Consider the following 14,919-nt stretch of genomic DNA (forward strand, 5'->3'; position numbering starts at 1 on the left):
ATCCACAGAGACAGGAAACAAATTTATGGTTGCCAGGAAATGGGCAGGGAGTGGGGGAATGGGAGTTCTTGCTTAATGGGTACAGAGTTTCCTTTTGAGATGATGAAAATATCCTTAGAAATAGAGGTGAGGGTTGCACAATATTATACATACACTAAATGCCACTGAATTGTAGGCTTTAATATGGTTAATGGCCAATTTTGTTATGTGAATTTTACTCAGTAAAAAAATCCATGAAAGAAAAAAACCCTAAATAATCTCCCTACACGGTTTTAGTTAATATTTAGCATTTTGCATGTAAGAATAAAGAATTGCAAAGGATGTAATTTCAGGTATATCATATGGTACTGGTGCCCTTCTGGCTGTGCAGACGGCAGCTCTCGGGTATATCATAACAACATTTGAAAATAAAACTGTTACGTCGTTCTTTTAATTGCATCCATATGGGGCACCTGGGTGGCTCAGTCTGTTAAACCTTGTCTCGGGTCAAGATCTCAAAGTCAGTGAATTGGAGCCACCCCCACCCCACCCCCATCAGGCTCTCTGCTGACACCTCAGAGCCTGGAGCCCCCGCTTCCGATTCTGTGTCTCCCTCTGTCTCTGCCCCTCCCCTGCTCATACTCTGTCTCTCTCTCAAAAATAAATAAACATTAGATATGTCCATGTAATCTTAATGCTCTAATCTGATACCCCGTTGCCCATTTTCTTTTTTAATGTTTTATTTCTTTCTTGAGAGAGAGAGCAAGTTGGGGAGAGGCAAAGAGAGAGGGGAACAGAGGATGGAAGCAGGCTCTGTACTGACAGCAGAGAGCCTGATGCAGGGCTGGAGCTCACAAACCTTGAGATCATGACCTCAACCAGGAGATCATGTCCTGAGCCGAAGTTGGACGCTTAACCGACTGAGACACCTAGGCGCCCCCTCCCCCATCACCTATTTTTAAAAGTACATGAACAACCTCTTCTTTATCAGTTATTTTATATCATTCCTTTTTATCCTTGCAATTATATTTTCATTACATTTCCTCTCAGATATTTATCTTTGTGTAATTTTTAAAGTTTTTGGGTTTTTTTGCTTGTTTGTTTTGTTTCCAGGAGTGCCTAGCTGGTTCAGTTGGAAGATCATGCAACTCTTCCAAGTTGTAAGTTCAAGTCCCACATTGGGTATAGAGCCAGCCAGATGTCCGAACCCGGATACTCCCCTTGCATGCTTTTGGCTTCTGTAATCTTGCTTGTCTCTTGATCAGCCGACTGCCCACGTAGCACAACCGATAAATGCCCCCCCTTTTTTTCCTTGAGCGCCTGCAATCCCACCCTGGGCAGGCGATAGAAAGTTTCCAAGTACCCAGAAGCTGGCCAGGCATAAAAGTAGGCTAGTGCCAGGGCTGGGGTCTCAGCCTTTGGAGAGGACTCCACTGAGCTGGCACTGGTGTGAAATAAACGTCATTTCTGATTCTCCGAGCGCGTGTTGCTTCTCTCTTCCTGTGTGCCGAGTATTTGCTGTAACACATTTGGTGCATTGGCTAGGAAGCGGGCAGCCCCGCTGGCCCCTTGAGCGACCGTTGTCGGAGGCCAGCAGAGAGGCCACTCATCGCAGGCCGCTGCAATGGAAAGGAAGGCGCCCCGCCAGTGATTTCACTGGGTCGTGACCCTCACCAGCAGATAATAGTTGGCCACCGTTGCAGTTGAATGGACTCCAGGGGGAATCAGAAATTTCTGCCAGGATGGGCCACTGAATCAGGTAAATGTCCCCAGGGACCCAGGGCAGAAATCAAGCCTGCCCTAGAGGCAGAAGGGGAGCTTGATCACCTTGCAGGTGACCTAGTCGCCATATAGGACAGGGAAGTCCTGGGTGGGAGTCTGCAATCTGTCTGAATGCGTGTGTGAGTGCCCATGCTCCATGGTTTTGGCTACGCAGCCTGAGTGGGTCCTGTTCTGTGATTCCCTGACGACCTCATACGGCTCAAGGTAGAATCAGGTCCGCAGAGGCCTGATCAGAGTCAGGGGTTTATACTGACCTGCCAATGCTAAAAGGCGGCTAAATCTCTACAAGAGGAATGGCCAGGAGGACAAAACGACCTCTTGCCTCGTGTTTGTCCTGCAACACAGTACACTGGGAGGGACCCATCTAGGGTATCAGGATGGAGTTGGCGGGGGGGGGGGGGGGGGGGGGGGGGGGGGGACTCCTCAAAACCAACTGTTAGAACCAACTGTCTCTAGTTAGTCTACCTCAGAACAGGGACTAAGAAATATTCCTAAGCAGCTGCCGAAACTCCCTTTGTTTCCGGGAAATCCCCTGTCTTCTCTGGACTGACATGGGCTGCCTAATTCCACTAGTGGAAAACAAAACAAAACAAACCTGGAGTACACTCCTCTGAGCTGACAAGATTTAAAACTGAGAATTCTCTTACTCTACCTTCTGCTAGCACCTCGCTTCTTCTGCCTTCCCTTCCCTTCCCCCTCCTGTTTCTTTTTTTTTTTTTTTTAATTTTTTTTTCAACGTTTATTTATTTTTGGGACAGAGAGAGACAGAGCATGAATGGGGAAGGGGCAGAGAGAGAGGGAGACACAGAATCGGAAACAGGCTCCAGGCTCTGAGCCACCAGCCCAGAGCCCGACGCGGGGCTCGAACTCCCGGACCGCGAGATCGTGACCTGGCTGAAGTCGGACGCTTAACCGACTGCGCCACTCAGGCGCCCCTCCCCCTCCTGTTTCTGCACCACCTGGGGTGCGGCCTGCATAACTGGCTCCTCAATGCCTCAGGCATCAGCTCCTCCTCCCACCCTAGATGCCCAGGAACGAAGACCACCCACTTCAGATTTCTCCACCAATGTCCAAGTAAAAATAAACTGTGGGGAACAAATTGTTTTAAGTGGACCCAAGTAAAACATAATCAATGTTTAAGCTAATTTAAGTTTGTTGTTTTCAGATAGACCTGTTTATCAACATTAAGTAAAACACACACACACACACACACACACACACACACACACACACTTTTATTCTACCTAGATTTGCTGAAGGTCAAATAAGCTCATGTTATCTCTGTTCCAATCTGTTAGCAAAAGGATGACTTAAATAATGGTTAACTTTGTCTCATAGTTTTCATGGGTAATTGTTAAGATAGCTTTCAAAGTCTTTGGTAACCTAAAACGTTAAAGTTTTGCTTGCATGATAAATTGGGATTGAATTCATTGGATATCTAAGGAGATAAGAGAAAAAAGCACCAATTACTAGATGTAGGTTTGTGCTTTTGACTTGTTGCAGAGAAACTAGGGATGTTTAGATCTGTTGGAAAACATGCTTTGTGCTTAACTGATTCATAAGTTTGCCATCTAAGGAATTCTGGTGTAACAGTTCACAATTGGTCACTAGTTTTCACTGGAGACTAAGACTTCCAAGAGTTAAATTCTGCTAAATGTAATTAAGACTGATGGAAATAAGAAAACAACTATGTAAATAAAAAGTACATATGTAAAAAAGATGTACGAAATGGAAATACATTTTTGTTAAAGGTAAAAGAAAATAATTTTGTCCTAAATGAGACTGCTTATTTAGAAACAAATGGCTTGGAACAGAATCTGAATGCAAAGGAGAGTTGTAAGAGGTTCATGAAGGAAAATCTTTAAAAAAAGAAATTTTATATATAGTTAGGATGGACTAAGCTTAAAATGAATGGATTTTAAAAGTACCCTGGTTTAAGATTTTAAAAATCGAGATACATGTATGCAATGTAAGGTGGATCCTGATTTAATGGCAACCCTTCCTGAAGTCCAGCAATCAGGAGGGAAAATAATGAAGGGCCCCTTACCTGTATCCAAAGCAGACCTAGAGAAGGAGGAAAGAAAGTGTTCCACCTCTTCCTTCTCGGGTACTCAATCCATATAAAAAGTGCAATTCCGCTCCCTGCTGCCCACCTTATCTACGTCCTCCCCATAATGTAACAGGCATGTTTCCATTGAAAGAAGCTAGAATGCCAGAAGGAGAAACCTTTTACATTACAAGGTTTAAGACAGATAAAAGGAGATCTAGGTAAATTTTCTGATCAGGTAAGTATATAGAGAGGATTTTCTGAATATTATTATGTTTTTGAGTTGACCTGGAAAGATATAATGCTTTTGTTAAACCAGACTCTTAATGAGAGAGAAAACTGTGGGGTTCAGGCAGCAGCTGAGAGTTATGGGGATGAGTAACTCATTAATTACCATGGGACTGGAGGTCCGGTAGGAAACTTCCAGCTCCCTCCTGGAGCTCAGGCCATTCTATCCCAAGATCCTAACTGGGACTATGACCATACTTTTGGGGAATGGTATCGCTGGCAGCTTGTGTTTTTAAAAAATTAAAGAAATCTAAGATTAAGCCCTTAAATTATGCTTAATTAGCTACTATTTTACAAGCACAGAACGAGAGCCCGATGGTCTTCCTGGGGAGGTTGAGGGAGGCTCTCATTAAATATATGGCTATCTCCCCTGACACCCCTAAGGCTGAGATGGCTTTAAAGGGCAAATTGGTCACTCATTCAGCCCAAGATATTCAGAGGAAATGCAAAAATTGGCTGTTGGCCTAGAAGGCACCCTAGAGGAGCTCTTACTAGCTGCCAATTTGGTATATTACAACCAAGGTGAAGAGAAAAACACAGGAAAGGAGACTTAAAAAAAATCTAAGCTCTTAGTCGCAGCCTTAAGTACTATGTCAGACTAGACTTCCAGAGGTCCTGGCACCAAATGCCACTCATGTGGTCCTTCAGGGCACTGGAAACAAGACTGCCCTCAGAAGGGACAACAGAAGTCAAAGCCCCATAAACCATGTCCCTTGTGTGGAGACAATCACTGGAAGCCTGAATGCCCTCGGGTACATCTATCTGCAGGGCTCAGATAACCAGTGTCCCTGAAAGGAACTGAGGGGGTCTGGGTCTCTTCAGGGTGGCTCCCCGGAATCAACTGTCTATTGGAAACCCAGAGCCTCGGGAACTCTGGATATAGAAAACAAAAACAAAAACAAAAACACCCCAAAGACCAAAAAACCAGTTGATTTCTTTCTTGATCCTGGAGCCACCTTTTCTGTCCTCCTATGCACTCCTGGCCAACTTTCCAAACCCAGCATTAACAATTAGAGGCATCTCCAGAAAACTTTTGACCAAATTTTTCTCTCAGCCCCTGGGATGTATATAGGGAAACCTACTTTTTTTTTTCATTCTTTCCTGATAATGCCAGAGAGCCTTAATCCCTTGCTAGGAAGGGACATTATAACTAAATTAGAGACTGTAGCATTACTAGGTCCAGGACAGATAAACAATTGCATGTTTTTAAAAAAATTACTGGATATTGTAGACTGTGGATATCAGGGTTCAGAAAATAGCTCACCTGCTATATCAATTATTAAGAGAGACTCAATCCCACCTACTCCCCTGAGGAAATGAACTGAGATCTGATTCATGGACAATGTCTCCAGCCCTTAAAATCGTTACAAACAGAGCAGGGGCAATTACTATTATCTGTCTCACAGAGAGAGAATATCAGTAAAGCACCGCATCAGGCCTTTCATTTAGGGAGGGATAAAACTTATCAAATGGCCCAAAGGATGTTTACTGGAAAAAAAAAATTGTCAAGGACATTTCAACAAATAGTATCAGCCTGTAAAGTTTGTCTTAGAAACAATCCTCTCAACCACAAACTTACTCTCTCAGGCAATTAAGATACTGGAGTCTACCCAGAGGAAGACGGACAATTAGATTTCACTCATACGCCAAGGTCAAAGGGGTTGCAACATTTGTTGCTATGGGTTGATACTTTTACTAATTGGGTAGAGGCCTTCATCTACAAAATGAAAAAGGCACAAAAAGTAATAAAAGTTCAGCTGTATGAAATAATACCTGGGTTCAGCTTACCTAAAAATTTACAAAGTAATAATGGGAAGCGGCTGCCTTGGCTCTTTCTATAGTAGGACTCCCAGCTCTTGGAAAAGTTTACACCTTGAAATAAGACAAACTGTCTGCTTATACTCAGTAAAACTATAAATAACACCCCACAAGCGTTAGATGCTTTAAAAAAAAAAAAAAAGTTAGGGCCAAACTCTTGGAGAATAGAGCCACCATGGATTACTTAATGCTCTGCTTCTCCATCACCTGTGTTATGAGAGTTCCCCTGACATATATCGTTTCAATGTAACCGGTAATTCTCACAGAGTCTTAGAACTGATAGGTGACATTCAGACAAAATCAGGGTCTCTCCTGGATTGTGTGACATTATCTTAAGATGCCCTCTTGTTGGTCAGTATCATCTTTACTTTGTGTTTTTCTCTTTGTGTCTGCTAATGTTTTTGCCACCTCATGCCTGCCAGCCTTCCTGTAAAACCATTCTGTGGGCAACTCAACTGACTCTTGGGTAGACTCTAACTGCTGTACCCCCACACCATCCCTTATCAACTTGAAGAAGCCAGAATGGTCATCATCTCTGCTCCCTAACAGCTGTTACAGGCCCTATTCCAGGGCAAAGAATAAATAGGAAAAGGATTAACATTAGGCAGGGAGAGATTAGGGACCTTCCAGACCTTCAGACCTACAGACTGCAGCTACAAATGGGAAGTTAAAGAAGCAGATGGAGTTCTCCTCTTATAAAATCCTTTATGGGTGCCCTCTCCCCATTATCAAGGGCGTAAGGGGGGATCTAAATAACATAGGCAATCTACCCCTAAGGCAACAGATGTGGGCCCTTGCCTCTACCGTAACCACCTTACACCACTGGGTTAGGGAACAAATTAACAAACGGAGGCAGAAATTAGCAGACTCAGGGAACTCTTGGAACAACATATAAAATTGGGCATCTTGGCTCCTCCCTTTTGCTGGTCCTCTCCTAATGTTTTTCATAGCCCTCCTGTTTGGTCCTTGTATTAATATGCTAACCAGATTTGTTTCCTGTTGCCTAGAAGCTATAAAACTCCAGATGATGCTTCAGTTGGGCCATTCTAGCCGTGGCTGACTCTTTTGGATGTCAGAAGAACCCAGCTGTCACATTCCTCCCTTCAACGTCCCTGCCCAGCAGGAAAAAGCCAGAACAGTCTTCGCCCCTCCTCCCATGGCAGCAATGAGTTCCCTGGCTCCCACAAACGGATTTTCTCTAAGGTTGCTACAGCAGCTTGAGAATCAAGAGGGGAGAATGAAAAGGAAAGCAGACAAAAGCAGATAAAAAAGGGCCAGCCAGATGCCCAAGCCGGATACTTCCCTTGCATGCTTTTGGCTTCTATAATTTTGCTTGCCTCTTGATCAGCTGACTGCCCACATAGCACAACTGATAAGTACCAGCACCACCACCCCTGTCTTTTTTTCCTTGAGCCCCTGCAATCTCGCCCACCTGTGCAGCCAATGGAAAATTTCCAAGTACCTGAAAGCTGGTCAGGCATAAAAGTAGGCTAGCTCCAGGGCTGGGGGGCTCAGCCTTTGGAGAGGACTCTGCTGGGCCGGCACTGGTGTGAAAGAAAGTTTTTTCTGAGTCTTTGCGTGCGTATCGCTTGTCTCTTCCTGTGTGCCAAGTATTTGCTGTAACAACTTAAAAATAAAATCTTTAAAAATAATAAATAAATAAAGGTTTTTCCCCCGATACCAAAGTCTCCAAATATTAAAAATTTCTTCTGGATTGGGTTGTTATAGTTGGTATTAGTATACAATTGATCAAAACAACATAAACATTACAAACCTTGATAAGTAATATGAACAATTATTAAACACAAAAAAAGAAAATAAATTGTTAAAAGAAAGAAAAAAATTGTTGAAAACACAGACCTCTTAAGAGAATGGATGGGGCTTTTCTTTTTTTTCCTGTTTGCTCATGAATTCATGAATAAATATTACAACTTGCTAATATGAAAAAGTTCAGCATAAGCCTTTATTGTTTGTCTTTGTTTCTATATATTTAAGCACTGTTCACATAAATAGGTAGATGGGAATGGAGAGTTTTGTTATAGCAACGTCAGTCATTCAGTCCTTTCAAGGTATATGCCAAAAATCACAGTGATAAATCATCAAAAAATTAGTTTTAGCGATTTATCAGCTGACAGCTAGATTAGGTACTCCTTCAATGAGTTTATTTTTTTAGATTTGTTTTTATTTACCTTTTAATTTTTATCATTGAAAAGTTCAGGTCTATACAAATGTAGAAAAATAATAAAATGAATCTCCATGTGACCACCATCCAGCTTTGACAATCTTATTAACCCATGGCCAGTCTTCCTTCATTTCTATCTTTTCCTGCTATCTATCCTCCACTCCCACCCCTTCACACTGCTGGATTATTGAAGAAAATCCAAAGTATCATCTGCAAATATCTCCATAAATATCTCTTTAAAAATAAGGACACTTTAAAAAAATATATTTTTAACATTTCTTCACTTTTTGAGAGACAGAATGTGAGCAGGGCAGGGGCAAAGAGAGAAGGAGACACAGAATATGAAGCAGGCTCCAGGCTCTGAGCTGTCAGCACAGAGCCTGATGCAGGGCTTGAACTCACAAACCGTGAGATCATGACCTGAGCTGAAGTCAGATGCTTTAACCGACTGAGCCACCCAGGTGCCCCCAAAATAAGGACATTTTAAAACAAACCAGTACACCTAAAAAATGTAAATCATCCACTATCCAGCCATTGTTCAAATTTCCCTGGATTGTTCCATATATGTTTTTATTTTGTTTTGTTTTGTTTTGGATTTCAGTGTTGGTTTTTCAACTCAAGATTCCACGAATGCCCACAAATTTCATTTGGCTGATACTTCTCTTAAGTCTTTTTTTTTTTTAATCAATAGATTCTTTCTCCTTATTTTTCTTTTCCCTTTCAATTGATTTGTTTAAAAATGGGGTCATTTGTCCTGTAGATATGTTTTCCATGTTCTTGATTTTGCTGATTACATCTCCTGGCCTCCATATTTCCTCAAAATTGATATTTTGATCTCAAGACTTGATTAGATTCAGATGTGATACTTTGACAAGAGTCCTTCATAGCTGGTGTATGTGTACTTTTTATTTCACGGGAGTTACCTAAAGTCTGAATGTCTCTTTTTGTGATAGGCTGTATCAGTGGGTTCAATGTTATTAGCCATATCCACTCATGATGAAGGTCTCCATCAGCTTTGCATCTAATGGTTTAGCAGCCAATAATGATCATTGCCTAGATCGGTCATTTCAATACAAGTTCTTCCTTCAATTTTAATGAAAATAAATGATTGGAAACATGGAAAATAACTTCTTGCCTAATTATTAGAGTCATCACTTTCTTTCTTTTCTTTTTTTTAAGTTTATTTATTTATTTTGAGAGAAAGAGAGTACATGTGAGTAGGGAAGAGGCAAACAGAGAGGAAGAGAGAGAGAATTCCAAGCAGCCTCTGCACTGATATGGGGCTTAAACTCATGAATGGTGAGATCATGGCCTGAGCCAAAGTCAGACTCTTAACCAACTGAGCCACCCAGACACCCCAGAGTCATCCACTTTCTTAATTTCTGGAAAGTAGTATACTCAAACAATTTCAAGAATTACTAATTATCAGATTACATAATTATTAATATTGAGAATTATGTAATTATAATAAGTTATGCTTGTTACTCTTTCATGTAAGAGGGACCTTATTCTAATATACTCAGAAAATATTGGGAAAACCAAAATATTAATTCTAATACACCATAGCCAATTCAATATTTTTTAAATAAAAACAATTTTCCCATCCCACATTAAAAAAATATTAAAAAATTTTTTTAATGTTTATTTATTTTTGAGAGAGAGAGAGAGAGACAGAAAATACGCAGGGGAGGGGCAGAGAGAGAGGGAGACACAGAATCTGAAGCAGGCTCCAGGCTCTGAGCTGTTAGCACAGAGCCCAATGCAAGGCTTAAACTCACAGACAGGGAGATCATGACCTGAGCTGAAGTCAGATCAGATGCTTAACCAATTGAGCCACTTAAGCTCCACCCTTACCCCGCATTTTAAACACACTTTTGTGAAAAGTCTTGGAGATATGTCTTTTTACACTTATGAAAAACACTCACCATATAACCTAATTGGCAACTCTGATCCTCATTTTCTTTTTTTTTTTAAGTTTATTTATTTAGTTTTTAGTAATCTTTATGGCTAATGTGGGGCTCAAACTCACAACCCCAGATGAAGAGTCACATGCTCTTCTGACTGAGCCAGCCAGGCATCCCTCTGATCCTCATTTTCAAACCAATAAAGTAAATGAGAGCTAATTTCTGTCTGACTTTTAAAATTCAAGTCATTGGGACACCTGGGTGGCTCAGTTAGTTAAGTGTCCAACTCCTGATTTCAGATTAGGTCATGATCTCACAGTTGGTGGGATCAAGCCCCATGTTGGATTCTGCGATGACAGCATAGAACCTGCTTGGGATTCTCTCTCTGTTCCTCCCCTGCTCATGCTTTCTCTCCCTCTCTCAAAAATCAATAAGTAAGTAGGGGCGCCTGGGTGGCTCAGTCGGTTAAGCGTCTGACTTCGGCTCAGGTCACGATCTCGCGGTCCGTGAGTTCGAGCCCCGCGTCGGGCTCTGTGCTGACAGCTCAGAGCCTGGAGCCTGTTTCCGATTCTGTGTCTCCCTCTCTCTCTGACCCTCCCCCGTTCATGCTCTGTCTCTCTCTGTCTCAAAAATAAATAAACGTTAAAAAAAAAAATTTAAAAAAAATTAAAAAAAATCAATAAGTATTTCAAATAAAATAAAATAAAATTCAAATCAATATGTTAATGGGCATTTTGAGGGATATTAGAACAATTACTGAGCAATAAGTTATGGAACATATCTTGTATGATACATTACCAAAAGCAGGCAAGAATCAAATAATGCAGCTCTTACATAATTAATTTATTCATGTTCAGACTAATTTTTAAAAACAAGATAATTATGCTATTTGCCATATATGTTCCAATATGTTATGCAACTAATATTGTGAGTTATTTACAAAGCAAGGAATATGAGGATTTTTTTTTATTTCTTGGATGTGTGCATGTGCATATATAAAAATCAGGTATTCAGCTTTTGAAAATAAAATGATGCATAAAAAACAGAATTAACTTTATTACTTTTCACATCATGTTTTTTTTTTTAATGTTTATTTATTTTTGACAGAGAGACACAGAGTGTGAATGGGGCAGAGGCAGAGAGAGAGGGAGACACAGAATCCGAAGCAGGCTCCAGGCTCTGAGCCGTCAGCACAGAGCCCAATGCGGGGTTTGAACCCACGAACCATGAGATCGTGATCTGAGCTGAAGTCGGACGCTTAACCGAATGAGCCACCCCGGTGCTCCTGTTTGACATCATGATTGAACTTTTCCAATGAAAGAGAAAGGCATATTGCACTAATTAGTCCAGGATTTGCATCATTAAACATTAAAACATTTTTTTTAATGTATATTTTTATTTTCTGAGAGAAACAGAGCATGAGCAGGGGAGGAGAGAGAGAAAGGGAGACACAGAATCTGAAGCAGACTCCAGGCTCTGAGCTGTCAGCACAGAGCCCAAATAGAGGCTCGAAACCACAAACTGTGAGATCATGACCTGAGCTGAAGTCGGACGCTTAGCCCACTGAGCCACCCATGCGCCCCTCATTAAACATTTTATAAGTTAAATCAGATGAGGACTGACTGCTATTGGAGTAAATATTTCATGATATGTTTTGATAAAACTACCTTATTAACTACCATATTGATTAATGCACAGAAAATCTGAAAGAAATCACATGACAGTTTTGCTGGCGAATTTATCCGGTGTATCTTGAATAATTTGATAGTCCCAGATGAAGTTTCCTTGAAAGGAATCAGCGTTATTTACTTGTACCCCTTTGAAGATAGCTTTTCTTTCCACAAAAGACATCCTGGGGTGAGTACTGAATAAAATGTACAGAATGGAATGGTTTATCTTAAATATGCAGGGAGGGGGGCTGGGAAGGTACTTGGAGGATTTGATGTTTGCTTTGATTTCAGGAGGTTGTTGCTAGGAGCAAAGTTTTTTCAATAATAAACTAGAGATGGAAGAGGTGAAGTCATTTCCACTCCATTATCCCACTACACAATATCTGAATTCAAAATATCCCAACGGAGGCCAATTCCTCCCAATAAAAAAATGTACAAACAATGGAAGACAAAAAGTAGGCAGTTTTTCTTCCCCCTTTGATTAATTATTAAAGGAGCCTTTTCAGAAATCTGTATTTCAAAGTGTCCCTTTGTTTGGTGCCCCAGAGGTTTTTACTCCCAGGGGCAGTTCAGGGCAGGTTAAGAGTATGCATTCCTTTTGTAAAGCAAGAGGAGGACAGATTATGAAAGCAGCTTTGAGAAGGAGGACCTGTGTGAGCAAGCAGCCCTCCTTTCACGCAAAGCTGGGGATCTGGAAATAGATGCTGCTGTTCCCACTTTGAAGACATCTGACCATTGACCTCCAGCTTTGAGGATATTTCCTTGGGCTGGACAAAGGCAGATATAGCAGGCTCACCACTGAGTTGCTTTGGAACTCAGGGAACATTCTTCATCCATCTTGTTCTAATCTTGCAAGTGGAACCAATGTCTAGGTTCCAGTTTCCCTCCATAGTATTTTGAGAATTAAGCATGAGAAATAGTTACTACTACTACTTAGGTTTTGAATAGTACTTTAACTTTCCAAAAGACTTTGTTGTCTGGATCTTGTGTTTTCCTCCCAGTTGTCCCTCAAAGGCAAGTTTTCCCCTTGTGTGACAGATGTGAGTCATGGAGACCCAGGGCAAAACAAGCCAAAGATCTCACAGCAAATAAGTGCCGTGGTTGGGAGTAACACCTTCACTTGCCTCTTTCCTCCACATGCATCAACATGGGAACATACTGAGAAAACAACAAAAGCAGAGCACAAAGAAATCACCAATTACATCAAATACTAGCAGATGAATAGAAAGTATGAAGCATTTCCAGTACGTATACTTCATACAATATATAGTGTATCTAAGTTTCTAGTGCATCTGGATTTTTAAAAAATATCATTTTCATAAAGTAATAGAGGCCAGTGAATATTCTTAGTTCACTCCATCAAATTATGACTCAGTTAACTGAAGGGGATAAAAAACAAAACCATTCTTTACTGCCCAGTAATGTGTGATGTACTTTGCGCTTCTGTAACCACCCTGTAAGATGATCCTCCCTGGTATGGAATGATGCCAGCCAAACAAGGAATTTTTTTAGAAATAATTACATTTCAGATTATTTTCAGATTGCTTCATTTGAAACAAAGTTTTATTTTTTGCCACCCTGTTCCTTTCCCCAGAGGTAATCAATGAGAAAGAATTTAAACCATGAAATCTGTTGTAATCCTGCACATGCCCTGGGCAATATGAAATAAGATATTTGGGGCTAACATCTTAGGTAATATTACCTAATCCAGTAAGTGTTTGGATATTGTAAGACCTTGGTTTATGGACAACTAAGTATATAATGTTGGAAGCAGGGTAGGGGTGAGGCAGGCAGCAGGCGGGATGGAGACGACCTTGGAACAACACTTGGAGGACACAGTGAATAATTCATCCATTGTTGGAGTCCTGTGCACAGATTCACAAGGTCTTAATCTGGGCTGCCGCGGATCCCTGTCAGATGAGCATGCTGGGGTAACATCTGTTCTAGCCCAGCAAGCAGCTAAGTTAACCACAGTCCCCACTAAATTCCTGTGGTGTGTCTAGAATCAGATAATGGGAACATTGTGATCCAGAAACATGATGGCATCACAGTAGCAGAGCACAAAATGGTCTCTTGACATCATTTCAGTTCTCCAGCAGCCTGTCTTAGGGGCTTGATCCTATGTTAATTATCTTGCAGAACTATTAAACTTCCAGTGGTTAGGCCCCATTTGTTTAGTGTGCATTGGGCACTTTTCTATGAATTTTAGAGTAAGCTGCTTTTTCACACTCAGCGGACTGACTTATCAAAATATAAGTAAGAAAGAAAGGATCATGTTTTGAGGCAGCAGATCCAGGTCACCTTGTATATAGAATTTTGTTATGTTCAATAAATCTGGTTGGAGGACAAGAAAGAAAGAAGAAAGAAAGAAAGAAAGAAAGAAAGAAAGAAAGAAAGAAAGAAAGAAAGAAAGAAAGAAAGAAAGAAAGAAAGAAAGAAAGAAAGAAAAAGAAAGAAAGAAAGTCGGAAGCAGGTTCTAGTCAAGGGTCAAGGTAAAAATTTACATATCACTTAAGCATAAAAGAGGACAAGGAGTGAAATAATGAGTGTGGGAGAAATGAATCGTAACTGGGAGTTGTGTGTGAGTCCAAGACAGGAAAGGAGCTTCCACAAGTCCATCGAGCAGTTAAGAGCAGAGAAAATCCAGGTGCCCAAGATCAGTCAAACAATGTGTAACCTAGGCCCAGAATCCAGTTCCAAGACGACCCTTCTTCTCTGAGCTGCCCCAAAGACTGCCTAGTGATCTGGAGCCCCTGCTCCTGCCCTCCAAAAGTTATGTATGATCTAAATTGCTTTATGAGCAGAGAACCCTTCAATTTTAGAGCCGAAAAGAAACTTAAATATTACCTAATAACACCAAGTTCTCAAGCAATTTGCTCCTTGGGCCACATAATACTCTTAAAGGTATTGAGGACCCCAAAGAGTTTTAGTTTATGTCTGGGCTATATCTACTGATATTTACCATATCAGAAATTAGCTCTGATAAAATTTTTAAGTACTTGTTAATTTAATATTTTTAATGTGTATTTATTTATTTTTTTTTTAATTTTTTAACGTTTATTTATTTTTGAGACAGAGAGAGACAGAGCATGAATGGGGGGAGGGTCAGAGACAGAGGGAGACGCAGAATCGGAAGCAGGCTCCAGGCTCTGAGCTGTCTGCACAGAGCCCGACGCGGGGCTCGAACTCGTGAACCACGAGATCATGACCTGAGCCAAAGTCCAGCACTTAACCGACTGAGCCACCCAG

At 41.0% G+C, this 14,919-nt stretch overlaps 1 pseudogene; it reads left to right on the plus strand.

Annotated features, from left to right (window-relative positions):
- The first annotated feature begins 13,469 nt into the window (after positions 1 to 13,469).
- LOC147573393 (ragulator complex protein LAMTOR5 pseudogene) lies at positions 13,470 to 13,747 on the plus strand (annotated as a pseudogene).
- The last annotated feature ends 1,172 nt before the right edge of the window (positions 13,748 to 14,919 follow it).

Source organism: Puma concolor, chromosome E2, assembly GCF_028749965.1.
Source record: "Puma concolor isolate L17-30 chromosome E2, mPumCon1.1.hap2, whole genome shotgun sequence".
NCBI classification, from domain to species: Eukaryota; Metazoa; Chordata; class Mammalia; order Carnivora; family Felidae; genus Puma; species Puma concolor.